Source organism: Theropithecus gelada, chromosome 1 (genome assembly GCF_003255815.1).
Source record: "Theropithecus gelada isolate Dixy chromosome 1, Tgel_1.0, whole genome shotgun sequence".
Classification (NCBI taxonomy): Eukaryota; Metazoa; Chordata; class Mammalia; order Primates; family Cercopithecidae; genus Theropithecus; species Theropithecus gelada.
The window spans coordinates 21287928-21302960 of record NC_037668.1 but is presented as its reverse complement, the minus strand read 5'-3'; the positions used below and the strand labels follow the sequence as shown (position 1 = coordinate 21302960).

Sequence of the window (15033 nt, the reverse complement as noted above, 5' to 3'; positions counted from 1 at the left end):
TTTTTCAGTCAATAAACAATCTAAGACTAGTCTGTTGTCAGGGTTACATTTGCCAGAGAGTCCAGAGATTCCTGAGTTCTTCTTAATGTCTGACTTGTGTTGGTGGCCAGAGATTCTAGGGCCTGAGTTATGTTTCTTAGCGTTGACTTCTGGTATGCAAAGCCCCCCACACGGGGCCACCACCCCTCTTGCTGTCCCAATTCCTGTAAAAACTAATCCTATTGCTCTTTTACTTCTTGTTTTTCTAGGTTTTATGGGGTTATGAATGGATACCCCCTGAAGGGATCATGGTGGCCAAAATACATTCACTGGTGTTTCAAGGTTTTGATAAGCAAAATAGAAAGCTATTCCTAGAAGAATAAATGGTTCCCTACAGGGTTGGAAGTGGGTGTGGGGTAGGATTTCTTCCCCTAAAGGTGAACCCAGATGGGTCACAAATTGAATCCTTGCAAGGTATGCCGTGCATTTTTTTATTGCCAAACTGGGTCTATAGAGATACTTTTTCCAGGTTCCAATGCGGGTGATTGGATAGCCCTCATTTTCCACCAGAGGGTGGTACCTCCATCTTTCCAGATTAAGCAGTCGTTTCTCCCTTGCATGTATTGGTCCTGGAGGAGGCACCATGTATAGTCTCCTTGTTTACCAGTGGGATCCCATTTGCCCTCCCATGGCCTTGGGAATTTGGCCACTAGGGTTAGTTCAAAGCATCATGGGGAATTTCCGTCTCTGTGTCATTGTCACAACAATTTGTGCAAAAGATAGTATCATTAGTACACTGGAGCTGTAGATACCCAGCGTCCTAGGTCCAGGTAATAGTAGGGGGGTAGGAAGGTGGTTGGAGAGGAGTAAGGTGAATCTGTTAAGTGTGGGAGAGAGCCATTTTACAAGTAGGGGCCTAGGTACCAGAGGAACACTATGGCCAATTAGGAGGTTTGGGGAGATGGCTGTGAGGTTTGCAGGTTGCACCAGAGGGTGATGCTGTCTATCCTGAGGGTGCTGATGACAGATTCCGCAATCATGCATGCTATTTCCCGATGCTATAATTCTAGAAATGTTTACTATGGAGTTTTGTTCCCATTCCACAGTGAGTTAGATTGATTAGAAGCAGGGAGCAAGAAGAACAGGGACAACTGGGTATCACACTGGGCTTTAGGGTGGTCCCTATACTCAATAAGGACAAGTAAGGTGTTTCTCAGGAGGAGGTGGTTGCTACTTATCTGTCTTGTGAAATGGCAACTTTAAGTCTTCCAGAGGTTTGCAGGTGTAGGTCATAGTGTCCTAGTCTTGTGCCTGTAGGGATTCACAAAAAACAGGTTTGTTTAATCCAGGACAGGTGTACCTAGCTAGTGATTCCCCGAAGTTTAACAGTAATGGGAGTGCTTAACAATACCTAATGGGGAGTGGGGGCCCTTCCATATTGATTATATTACAATTGATCTTCAAGGGATACTTCTTTCCAAGTTTTTTTTTTTTTTTTTTGAGATGGGGTCTTGCTCTGTTGCCCAGTCTGAAGTGCAGTGGCGCTATCTCGGCTCACTGCAACCTCTGCCTCCTGGGTTCAAGCGATTCCCCTGCCTCAGCCTCCCAAGTAGCTGGGAGTACAGGCGTGTGCCACTATGCCGAGCTAATTTTTTTGTATTTTACTAGAGATGGGGTTTCACCTTGTTGGCCAGGATGGTCTTGATCTCTTGACCTCGTGATCCACCCACTTTGGCCTCCCAGAGTGCTAGGATTATGGGTATGAGCCACCGGCCTGGCCCTTTCCAAGTTTTTAATAGGACTAAGTTTCCTGGTTAAACAGAGCAATCTTTTCCTTTGTGGGAAAGGGCAATACTTTATTTTCATATTCTTAGAGGGCCTTTTGAACCTGGCCTCCTAAGTTCCAGAGGGGAGAGGGGAAGGTATAGTGAGGCTTGTCCAACCCCTTGTTTCTTGTCATGGCCTGAATTAGTTTTTCAAGTTTCTTTCTTTTTTCTTTCTTTTTTTTTTTTTTTGAGACGGAGTTTTGCTCTGTTGCCCAGGCTGCTGGAGTGCAATGGAGCCATCTCTGCTCACTGCAAGCTCCGCCTCCTGGGTTCCTGGGTTCACGCCATTCTCCTGCCTCAGCCTCCTGAGTAGCTGGGACTACAGGTACCCGCCACCATGCCCAGCTAATTTTTTTTTTTTTTGTATTTTTAGTAGAGACGGGGTTTCACTGTGTTAGCCAGGATGGTCTCGATCTCCTGACCTCGTGATCCGCCCGCCTTGGCCTCCAAAAGTTCTGGGATTACAGGCGTGAGCCACTGCACCCGGCCCCCCTTTTTTTTTTTTTGAGACGGAGTCTCATTCTGTTGCCCAGACTGCTGTGCAGTGACACAGTCTTGGCTCACTGCAACCTCCGCCTCCCGGGTTCAAGCACTTCTCCTGCCTCAGCCTCATCAAAACTAGCTGGAATTACAGGCATGTGCCACCACACCCAGCTAATTTTTGTATTTTTAGTAGAGACAAGGTTTCACCATCTTGGCCAGGCTGGTCTCGAACTCCTAACCTCAAGTGATCCACCCACCTCGGCCTCCCAAAGTGCTGGGATTACAGGCGTAAGCCACTGTGCCTGTCCTATACTACATTTTTCTTAAATAACTAGTCATTCTACTACTCTGGAACAATAATTTACCATATAAGATCCTTTTTTTTCCCTGCCGAGATTTGGAGGATTCTTTCTTATGTAGAATTATTCTCTTTTCTTTATAACTTTCCTTACCAAAAATACCTCTGAACATCCATAACTTTCTTTACCTATCTCTCCCCTACTTACTGGTTCCTTTCTACCTGGTTTCATAAATTACCTTTTCAAGTCCAACCTTTAGATAACTTTTGAATTAGGCACAATTATTCTTTTTCTCGATAAAAACGCATCTTCTTTGGTAAGTTTTATATCAACCTAGGAAGCAAGAAATCCTGAACTATCAGATATTAGGATTTTATAGATGAGAACCATTCCACAGTTTTTAAAATTTTTTATTTTATTGTAAAATGTTTCCCTATAGGCCGGGCGCGGTGGCTCAAGCCTGTAATCCCAGCACTTTGGGAGGCCGAGATGGGCGGATCACGAGGTCAGGAGATCGAGACCATCCTGGCTAACACGGTGAAACCCCGTCTCTACTAAAAATACAAAAAAAAAAAAACTAGCCGGGCAAGGTGGCGGGCGCCTGTAGTCCCAGCTACTCGGGAGGCTGAGGCAGGAGAATGGCGTGAACCCGGGAGGCGGAGCTTGCAGTGAGCTGAGATCCGGCCACTGTACTCCAGCCTGGGCGGCAGAGCAAGACTCCGAAAAAAAAAAAAAAAAAAAAAAAATGTTTCCCTATATAATATTCCTTTCTTAATTGGAAATGACCCAGGCATCCAATAAGCATCCAAAATGATTTTAAGATTTTAAATTATACAAAAAGTTCACTTACAAGCATTTATCTCATTACATTTACCTAATTTATTATTTATAATTTTTTTTTTTTTTTTTTTGAGACAGAGTCTCACGCTGTCACCCAGGTTGGAGTGCAGTGGCATAATCTTAGTTTACTGTAACCTCTGCCTCCTGGATTCAAGAGCTTGGGCCTCAGCCTTCCAAGTAGCTGGGATGCATGCACCACCACGCCTGGCTAATTTTTGTATTTTTAGTAGAGATGGGGTTTTGCCATGTTGGCCAGGCTGGTCTCAAACTGCTGACCTCAAGTGATCCACCTGCCTTGGGCACCCAAAGTGCTGGCATTACAGGTGAGGGCCACTGTGCCTAGCTAGAACTATATTAGACAAAATTGGTCATTCAGAGTTATTTCCTGGTTAACCATTTTTAAATTCTGAACATTAGGTGAACCCCTAAGTAAGAATCTTAAACACATGGGCATTTTGCCAGTAACTCAGATGATTCAGCTATTTTCATTGAGCCAACAATCTTAAATTAGTCTTATTTATACAATTCTGAAGACATTTCTATTTCCAGCAATTATTTAATTAATTGATTTTTTGAGACAGGGTTTCTGTTTCCCAGGCTGGAGTGCAGTGGCATGATCACAGCTCACTGCAGCTTCCACCTCTTGGGGTCAAGTGATCTTCCCATCTCAGCCTCCTGAGTAGCTGGGACTATAGGTGTATGCCACCACACCTGGCTAACTTTTTTGTTTTTAGAGATGGAGTCTCACTATGTTGCCCAGGCTGGTCCTGAACTCCTGGGCTCTAGCAGTCCTCCCACCTTAGCCTCCCAAAATGTTGGGAGGTGTGAGCGGCGGCACCCAGTCTTTATTAATAATTTGAAAACAAGTTTTATTTACCAAAGGACTCATGTGAACTTGAAAAGCATTTAGACTTTATTAAAGATAGCTGGATTTAAATTATTTCTGACAATTTTGAAACCTGTTCACATGGCTAAACTTTGTTTTTTCTAATAGGTAATCCAAGGAAACTGTAGACTAGAATTTGGGTAAGGTAGTTTTCATAACAGTTTTATTTTAAAAACCTCTTTTATGCTTTTTTTTTCCCCTTCAGCTTCAGAGGAGGAGGAGATGATTAAAAAGGGCAGGAAAGAAAAAGAGGGAAAGGAAGCAGAGTGGGGGATGAGGGGTACCTTTCCCTTTGTTTCTTTGGTGGGGGAGAGAGAAAGAGAGAGCAAGCCAGAATACTCATTGATGGATGAAGGGGGCACCTTACCATGACAACTTCAAGATCAGAGATCTTGCACCCAAGACCTTGGGACTGTCCCAGGGTGGGACTCTAACCCACAATCCTAAAGAGACATGACCAGTAGAAGTATGATAAAAGAAGACGGAAGAGGTGGAAAGGGAAAGGAAGCTAGGAAAAACAGGCTCCTGTAGCAGCAAATGTGAATTGGGGAAGAGAGGAGTTGTTGTTCAGGGGATGTCCTTGGAGTCCCTGAGGCAGTGGAGAACTCACCCATCAGTGGAGACACCAAAAAAAAGTGTTTAGGCGGCTGCTTTTGTGTATTGCAAGGAGTCATCATCAGGTCAGAGGGTCAGGGCCTCCAGAAAAATGGGCTTGAACAGGGTATCTCATTTGGGACCCTCATTTTGAGCAGAAAGAAAAACAGACAGGAAGAGACCTGTTGCAGAAAAGAAAATTTATGATTTTAGGAGGGACTAGAAGAAGTTGCTGAAGTGGGTGCAATGACAAAGAGAGTAAGGAAAAAAATGAAACGGCACCAAATGCTGAAAAACCTGGAGTATCTAGACATTGGCCAGTGAGGGTCCCCATACCAGATGCTGAAAACTGGGGAGCATCTGGGGGTGGCCAACAGTGAGGCCCAAAGACATGAGACCTAACACAGTTGGGGCCACAGAACAATGTGACTCTGACATCCCAGAGTCAGCACAAAGGAATACCTCTCAAAATAACAAAAGCCTGCCTTACATGGAATAGAAAGAACTATCCAAATTGCTGAAACAGAGATTACAAACATGACAACAGGATAAACATAAGTATGCATTTAGGCACTAAGAGCAGAAAAGTAAAATGACAGGTCATTAGAAGCTAAAGAGAAAGGTCCAAGAGAGAAGGTGACAAAGTAAATTACAAAGGACATGGATGCCCAGGTGTGCTTCTGTCTGGGGCACCCAGATGATGAGGGATAATGAACTGCCTAACAACCTAGAGATACCATTCCCATTTCCTGATTGATTTGAAAAGGTAAAGGGAGAGAGAAGAGAGTGAAAGAGAAAGTAAATCAGTTAACACCACATTGGCCAGGCGCGGTGGCTCACGCCTGTAATCCCAGCTCTTTGGGAGGCCGAGGTGGGCGGATCACGAGGTCAGATCGAGACCATCCTGGCTAACACGGTGAAACCCCGTCTCTACTAAAAATACAAAAAAATTAGCTGGGCGTGGTGGCGGGCGCCTGTAGTCCCGGCTACTTGAGAAGCTGAGGCAGCAGAATGGCGTGAACCCGGGAGGCGGAGCTTGCAGTGAGCCGAGATCCCGCCACTGCACTCCAGCCTGTACAACAGAACAAGACTCCATCTCAAAAAAAAAAAAGAACACCACATCGGCCAGGCGTGGTGGCTCACGCCTGTAATCCCAGCACTTTGGGACGCCGAGGTGGATGGATCACGAGGTCAGGAGCTCAAGACCCACCTGGCCAATGTCTCTACTAAAAATACAAAAATTAGCCAGGCATGGTGGCAGACACCTGCCATCCCAGCTACTCGGGAGGCTGAAGCAGGAGAATCGCTTGAACCCGGGAGGCGGAGGTTGCAGTGAACTGAGATCGTGCCACAGCACTCCACCCTGGGTGGCAGAGCAAGATGCCATCTCAAAAAAAACCCAAAAAACAAAACACACATTGAGGGGGAACAAAGGGGACACTCACCTTTTCGTGGAGGCCAAATGGTGCCAGTCAGTCTTTGGGTTCAAGCAATTCTTGTGCCTCAGCCTCCTAAGTACCTGGGATTACAGGTGTGCACCACCGTGGCTGGATAATTTTTTGTATTTTTAGTAGAGCCGGGGTGTTGCTGTGTTGCCCAGACTAGTATTGAACTCCTGAGCTCAGGCAATCCACCTGCCTTGGCCTCCCAAAGTGCTAGGATTACAGGCGTGAGCCACAGTGCTCAACCCAATCAGTTTTAATTTAGGGTCTGGCTAGAGGTCTCCCTCAGTTCCCTTTGGCTTATTATTGATCCCTTCATAGTCACCAAGGAATGATGCAGGTGAACCCCAAATTGGGGCTCAGCCCAGGAGGGTTCTTGGCTTTGCAATGGAAGGAATCATGACTGAACCAACAGAGTGAATTAAAAGTAAGTTTATTAGAGAAACAGAGGAAGGGAAATGGCTGCTCCATAAGAAAGAGAAGTAGCAGCAGCAGCAGCCCTGTGGATTGCTGGCTAGCTGTATATATACAAAGACAACAAGGAAAAAATATGTAACGGTGCCAAATGTCAAAATACCCAGAGTATCCAGGCATCAGCCTATGAGAGTCCCCATACCAAATACCGAAAATCCCAGAGCATCTAGGGGGTGGCCAACAGTGACCCCCCCCAAAGGCATGAGATCTATATGGCCATATATATATGGGTATACTTTGATTATATGCTAAATAAGGGGCGGATTGTTAATGGATTTTCTGGAAAAGGGGTGAGGAGTTCCCAGAACTGAGAGTCCCTCCCCTTTTAAACCATATAAGGTAACATCTGGGGGTTGCCGTGGCATTTGTAAACTGTCATGGTGCTGGTGGGAGGTTCTTTTAGCTTGCAGATGTGAGGAGGGCAACAGGAGGTGGCTTTCATCACCATCTTGCTTTTAGCTGGTTCTGGCCAGTTTTTTGATCAGCTCCTGTTTTGTTCAGTGGGGTCTTTTGAACAATGCTTGGAAAACAAGTCCTGCCGATCTCCTACCTCAAATGGAATGTGAGGTGACAATAGGGCCAGCAAGCAAAAATAGAAATCTGAGATTGAAATTTAGTAAGAGGCAAGGACTAGAAATGTTCACAGTGTTAGTCATGGTTCTTCTCCATGGAAACAGACATGGAGGGGGAAGAACAGTGGATTAAAGAAAACCTTGCATTGAGGGAGAAGATAACAGAGAAGGAACAACTGGAGAAGTAATAGTAAAAGTGAAAAGAGGAAGGAGAGCTTTAAGAACAAGGTACTTTTAAAATTTAGTAGCAAAGGAGGGATAAGGATAATACCTGAGAAAAAGGTTACATTTGAAGATTGATGATCTTGGAGAGTAGATTCAGGAGTTTGTTGAGGAAAGGACATTATATGAAGGATTTAAAGAGGAAGGAATGGGGCTGGGAACAGTGGCTCACACCTGTAATCCCAACACTTTGGAAGGCCAAGGTGTGGGGATCTTGTGGCCAGGAGTTCAAGAACAGCCTGGGCAACATAGCTAGGTTCCATCTCTACAGAAAACTTTTTTTTTTTTTTTCTTTTTGAGACGGAGTCTCTCTCTGTTGCCCAGGCTGGAGCGCAGTGGCGCAGTCTCAGCTCACTGCAAGCTCTGCCGCCCGGGTTCAAGTGATTGTCCTGCCTCAGCCTCCCGAGTAGCTGGGACTACAGGCGCCCGCCACCACGCCCGACTAATTTTTTGTATTTTTAGTGGAGAAGGGGTTTTACCGTGTTAGCCAGGATGGTCTCCATCTCCTGACCTCGTGATCTGCCCACCTTGGCCTCCCAAAGTGCTGGGATTACAGGTGTGAGCCACTGCCCCGGCCCAGAAAACTTTTAAAAATTAGCCAAGTGTGGTGGTGCATACCTGTAGTCCCAGCTACTCAGGAGGTTGAAACAGGGACAGTTTGAGCCCAGGAGTTCAAGGTTTCAGTGAGATCTCATTGCATCACTGCACTCCAGCCTGGGTGACAGAGCAAGACCTTGTGTGTAAAAAAAAGGAAAAAAGAGGAGGAATGAAACACCAGAGATTTCTTTCCTCCCTCTCCCCCATCCCTGTCCTCCCCTCCTCCCCTCCTCCCTTCCTCCCTTTCTCCCCTCCTCCCCTCCCCGTCCTCTCCCCTCCACTTCCTTCCCTTTTTTTTTTTTTTTTTTGAGACGGAGTCTCGCGCTGTCGCCCAGGCTGGAGTGCAGTGGCACGATCTCGGCTCACTGCGAGCTCCGCCTCCCGGGTTCACGCCATTCTCCTGCCTCAGCCTCCCGAGTAGCTGTGACTACAGGCGCCCGCCACCTCGCCCGGCTAGTTTTTTTGTATTTTTTAGTAGAGACGGGGTTTCACCGTGTTAGCCAGGATGGTCTCGATCTCCTGACCTCATGATCCACCCGTCTCGGCCTCCCAAAGTGCTGGGATTACAGGCTTGAGCCACCGCGCCCGGCCTTTTTTTTTTTTTTTTTGAGACGGAGTCTTGCTCTGTCGCCCAGGCTGGAGTGCAGTGGCCGGATTTCGGCTCACTGCAAACTCTGCCTCCCGAGTTCACACCATTCTCCTGTCTCAGCCTGCCGAGTAGCTGGGACTATAGGCGCCCACCACCATACCTGGCTAATTTTTTGTATTTTTAGTAGAGATGGGGTTTCCCTATAGCCAGGATGGTCTTGATCTCCTGACCTCGTGATCTGCCCGCCTCAGCCTCCCAAAGTGTTGGGATTACAGGCGTGAGCCACCGTACCCAGCCTTCGTTCCTTTTTTTGTGGTGGGGGAATGGGCGATGATAAATAACTAGAGAAGGCAGCAAGATTATTGAATATTTTTTCAAGATAAGTTGTCAGAAGGAACTGGAGGAAATTATAAGATTAAAATGCTAGAGAAGGAATGGATAAATAACTGTGGGTTCATAGTCACTCAGTTATTGATAAGTGTAATTAAGAGATATTTAAAATCAGTTTACAGATATCCAGATTTAGATAAACATTTATTGTTTAGTATTATCTGTTATATCACTCCCCTTCATTCATCTGGAGAATCGAAAATTGATTCTACTACTTTGCACTTTGATTAGTTGTATATACAAGTAATAGCAATAAAAGTACACTGTGAGAGTCTCTCCAGAATTTTTCTTTAACTTTTTTACTTTTTGTAACACAAAACAGGAAGAAAGAAAGATTGACAATTCATATATATCTACTTTGGAAAATATTGAAAACTTTAAAGGTGAAAATAAAAATCACCCATAACCTTGCTGTTTAGTACATGTTCTTTTTGTTGTTTTACTTTATTTTAAATAACATTTTAGTTTTGTGATTATGAATGCAGCAGCATCATATACACTGTAGAAAAAAATGAAAATACTGCATAGAAAAGATAGTTGGATTATTTTGAAGTATTGACATTTTGTTACAATCGATACCTTTTTTTGTTGTTGTTTGTTTGTTTTTGAGACGGAGTCTTGCTGTGTCACCCAGGCTGGAGTGCAGTGGCGTGATCTCGGTTCACTGCAACCTCTGCTTCCTGGGTTCAAGCGTTTCTCCTGCCTCAGCCTCCTGAGTAGCTGAGATTACAGGCTCCTGCCACCACACCTGGCTAATTTTTGTATTTTCAGTAGAGACGGGGTTTCCCCGTGTTGGTCAGGCTGGTCTCGAACTCCTGACCTTGTGATCCACCTGCCTAGGCCTCCGAAAGTGCTGGGATTATGGTGTGAGCCACTGTGCCTGGCGATACATTGTTAAATCATGTTTCTTTTTTCTTTTTTTTTTTTTTTTTGAGAAGGAGTCTCACTCTGTTGCCCAGGTTGGAGTGTAGTGGCATGATCTTAGCTCACTGCAACCTTCACCTCCTCAGCTCAGGTGATTCTCTTGCCTCAGCCTCCCAAGTAGCTGGGATTACAGGCACGTGCCACTGCGCCTGGCTAATTTTTGTATTTTTAGGAGAGACAGGGTTTTGCCGTGTTGGCCAGGCTCGTCTTGAACTCCTGATCTCAAGTGATCCACCCACCTCGGCCTTCCAAAGTGTTGGGATTACAGGCTGGAGTGCAGTGGCACGATGTCGGCTCACTGCAAGCTCTGCCTTCTGGGTTTGCATTGCCCAGCCTAAATCATGTTTCTTGACTGCAGGTGTTAGTGTTTAAACTTTTTTTTTTTTTTTTTTTTTGAAGAGATGAAGTCTCACTCTGTCATCCGGGCTATAGTCTAGTGGTACAATCATAGCTCACTGCAGCTTCTAACTCCTGGGCTGAAATGATCCTACCAAGTCACTGGGCACTATAGGCAGGAGCCACACCATCCAGCTAAAAAAAACTGGGACTGCAAACCTGCACGACCACACCCAGCTGCTTCTTTTTTTTTTTTTTTTTTTGACTTTTTGCAGACACAAGGTCTCTATAAGTTGCCCAGCATGGAAATGTTTTTTGTTTGTTTGTTTAACCAGTGAGGTCTCATAATTCACTGCAACCTAGAATTCCTGGCCTTAAGTGATCCTGCTGCCTCAGCCTCCTAAAGTGCTGGGATTACAGGTGTGAGCCACTGGGCTTAGCTAGAAATGACTTTTTATTTATTTATTTATTTTTAGAGAGACAGAGTCTTACTGTGTAGCCCAGGCTAGAGTGCAGTAGTACAATAATGGCTCACTACAACCTCTAACTCTTGACTTCCAGTAATCCTCCTGCCTTGGCCTCCCAAAACACTGGAATTACAGGCATGAAGCCACAAATGACTTTTTTTTTTAGACAGGTTCCCACTGTGTTACCTAGGCTGGAGTACAGTGGTGTTACCTAGGCTGGAGTACAGCGGTGTGATCGCGGCTTACTGTTACCTTGACCTCCCAGGCTCAAGTGACTCTCCCACCTCAGCCTCCCAAGTAGCCAGGACTACAGGTGCGCACTACCATGCCTGGCTGATTTTTGTATTTTTTGTCAAGACAACGTTTCACCACATTAGCCAGGCTGGTGTCAAACTCCTGAGCTCAAGTGACCTGTGCACCTCAGCCTCCCAAAGTGCTGGGATTACAGCCGTGAGCCACCATGCCCAGCCCACAAATGACTTTTTAAACAAGCATACCAGAACTTTAAAATCTAAGCAAGTATTGCCCCTCAAAACACAGAGGTTCACTTTGGTAGGCAGAGCCTCTTCTACTGACGTTTTTACTACTTAAAAAATATTTGGGGTCAGGAATGGTGGCTCACACCTATTCCTGTACATTGGGAGGCTGAGGTGGGAGGATTGCTTAAGGGCAGGAGTACAATACCAGACTTGGCAACATAGTGAGACCCCATCTCTACAAAAATAAAATAAAATTAGCTGGGCATGGTGGCAGGAACCTGTAGTCTCAGCTACTTGGGAGGCTGAGGCGGAAGGATCACTTGAGCCCAGGAGGTTGAGGCCAGAGTGAGCTGAGATCACACAACTGCACTCCAGCCTAGGGGACAGAGCAAGACCCTGTCTCAGCAACAACAAAGAATTGGAACTACTTGACCAAGCACAGTGGCTCGTGCTTGTAATCCCAGCACTTTGGGAGGCGGAGGTGGGCAGATCACCTGAGGTCAGGAGTTCAAGACCAGCCTGACCAATATAGAGAAACCCCATCTCTACTAAAAATACAAAATTAGCTGGGTGTGGTGGTACATCCCTGTCATCCCAGCTACTCAGGAGGCTGAGCCAGAAGAATCTCTTGAATCTGGGAGGCGGAGGTTGCGGTGAGCCAAGATCGTGCCATTACACTCCAGCTTGGGCAACAAGAGTGGAACTCTGTCTCAAGAAAAAAAAAAACTACTTTGTAAACTGTCCCTGCAGGACTGGGTGCGTTGGCTCATGCCTGTAATCCCAGCACTTTGGGAGGCGTAGCGGGGCAGATTACTTGAGGTCAGGAGTTTGAGACCAGCCTGGCTAACATGGTGAAACCCTGTCTCTACTAAAAATACAAAAATTAGCCAGGCGTGGTGACATACGCCTGTAATCCCAGCTACTTGGGAGGCTGAGGCAGGAGAATTGCTTGAGCCCGGGAGGTGGAGGTTGCAGTGACCCAGATCGTGCCACTGTACTTCAGCCTGACCCACAGCGAGACTCTGTCTGGAAAAAAAAAAAAATCTGTCCCTGCAAACACATTATCAGCTGCACCACAAAATCATTTTTCATACTCTACATAGAGGAAATGTTCCTTTTTTCTACAATTTTTTTTTCTCTCTGACTCCACAATGCTTTTCAATTTAATTCCCCTTCCCTGAGCCCTTTAGGACCCCACCTTCCTTTATAGATATGCTGGACGCTAAAAGACCTCAGAAAGAGAAGCTGAGCAGGGTAAGAGAAATAGAGAAAGCAAAACCTTATTCAGAGCATATCTGTAACTTATTTACTGCCAATCTAAGAACTCTGTGTTGATAACATCAATTATTTTTAAAAAATTTATATTTATTTGTTTATTTTTTGGAGACAGTGCCTCACTCTGTTGCCCAGGCTGGAATGCAGTGGTGCGACCTCTGCTCACTGCAACCTCTGCCTCCCAGGTTCAGGTGATTCTTGTGCCTCCTGAATAGCTGGGATTACAGGCACCGGCCACCACGCCTGGCTAATTTTTTGTATTTTAGTAGAGACGAGGTTTCACCATGTTACCCAGCATGGTCTCTAACTCCTGAGCTCAGGCGATTAGCCCACCTTAGCCTCCCAAAGTGCTGGGATTACAGGTGTGAACCACCACGGCTGGCCGATCATCACATCAAAATTAGCTGAGAACAGTACAAATCAACTAATTATAAGCTAAAATCATGCTACTCACTTTTAGGAGGCAAAGAAAGAAGAAGCATAAGTGGAAATTAGGGTATGTAAGTCAAATTCAGAAGAACAAGTAAAATTCTATTAGAATAAACACCATTAAAACGGAAGATTTAGCTGGATGGTGTGATGGAAGTAAGCTATAACAATGCCACTGCACTCCAGGCTAGGCGACAGAGTGAGACCCAAGTATAAAGACTGGCTAAGTAGTGCACAAACTAGGGAAAAAATTCGGGAATAGAGCAAGTACACAGTGAAAATTTAGGTGTCCTTTCACTCTGTACTCTTGCTCCCCAAGTCGTCTTCCCAGGTAACTTTTAAACAATTTTTTTGTGTATAGTCCAGGGATATTCTGTATATATGCAAGCTGTTTTCTTGATAGCCTGATTTCTGATATTTACTTTTTACTTTTTTTTTTTTTTTTTGATATAGAGTCTCGCTCTGTCGCCCAGGCTGGAGTTTAATGGCGCAATCTCGGCACACTGCAACCTCCGCCTCCTGGGTTCAACATGTTCTCCTACCTCAGCCTCCCAGGTAGCTGGGATTTCAGGTGCCCGCCACCTTGCCTGGCTAATTTTTTGTATTTTTAGTAGAGATAGGGTTTTGCCATGTTGGCCAAGCTGGTCTCGAACTCCTGACCTCAAGTAATCCACCCATCTCGGCCTCCCAAAGTGCTGGGATTACAGGCATGAGCCATTGTGCCCAGCATTCTTTTTTTGTTTGTTTGTTTTGTTTGAGATGGAGTTTTGCTCTGTTGCCCAGGCTGGAGTGAAGTGGCACTGTCTTGGCTCACTGCAACCTCTGCCTCCCAGGTTCAAGCGATTCTCCTGCCTTAGCCTCCCAAGTAACTGGGATTACAGGTGCCTGCCACCATGCCTGGCTTATTTTTGTGTGTGTGTTTTTTTTTTTACAGCCAAGGTTTCATCATGTTGGCCAGGCTGGTCTCCAACTCCTGACCTCAAGTGATCTGCCTACCTCAGCCTCCCAAAATGCTGAGATTACAGATGTGAGCCACTGCGCCCAGCCTACTTTTAATACTACATGAATATTTCTTTGCGTGTGTATGTGTGTGTGTGTGTGTGTGTGTGTGTGTGTGTGTGAGAGAGAGAGAGAGAGAGAGACAGTATCTTGCTCTGACACCCAGGCTGGAGTGCAATGGCATGTTCACAGCTCACTGCAGCCTTGAACTCCAGGGCCCAAGTGATTCTCCCACCACACCCTCCTAAGTAGCTGGGACCACAGGTGTGTATCCCCACACCCAGCTAATTTTAGAGCCCCTCACTTTTGTAGAGACAAGGTGTCTCCTTATGTTGCCCAGGCTGGTCCCAAACTCCTGGATCCTGGCTCAAGCAATCTTCCTGCCTTGGCTTCCCAAAGTAATGAGATTACAGGTGTGAGCCACCTGGCCTAGCCTAATTTTTAAAAATTTTTATTTTTAGTAGAGACAAAGCCTCGATATGTTGCTCAGACTGGTTTCAAACTCCTGGGCTCAAGTGATCCTCCTGCCTCGGCCTCCCAAAGTGCTGGGATTATAGTCATGAGCCACCTAATGACTATAAGCACCTGGCTTTTGGCCAGGAGCGGTGGCTCAAGCCTGTAATCCCAGTACTTTGGGAGGCCGAGACGGGCAGATCACAAGGTCAGGAGATCGAGACCATCCTGGCTAACACGGTGAAACCCCGTCTCTACTAAAAAATACAAAAAATTAGCCGGGCAAGGTGGCGGGCTCCTGTAGTTCCAGCTACTCGGGAGGCTGAGGCAGGAGAATGGCGGGAACCTGGGAGGCGGAGCTTGCCGTGAGCTGAGATCCGGCCACTGCACTCCAGCCTGGGCGACAGAGCGAGACTCCGTCCCAAAAAAAAAAAAAAAAAAAAAAAAAAAAAAAATTTTAAAAATTTTTATTTTTAAA

At 45.8% G+C, this 15033-nt stretch overlaps 1 protein-coding gene across 1 annotated transcript in view; it reads left to right on the top strand.

The window, feature by feature from the left end:
• The window catches only part of GON4L (gon-4 like), a 96646-nt gene that overhangs the window by 12708 nt on the left and 68905 nt on the right, over positions 1 to 15033 (top strand). The gene's annotated exons all lie outside the window — the stretch shown is intronic.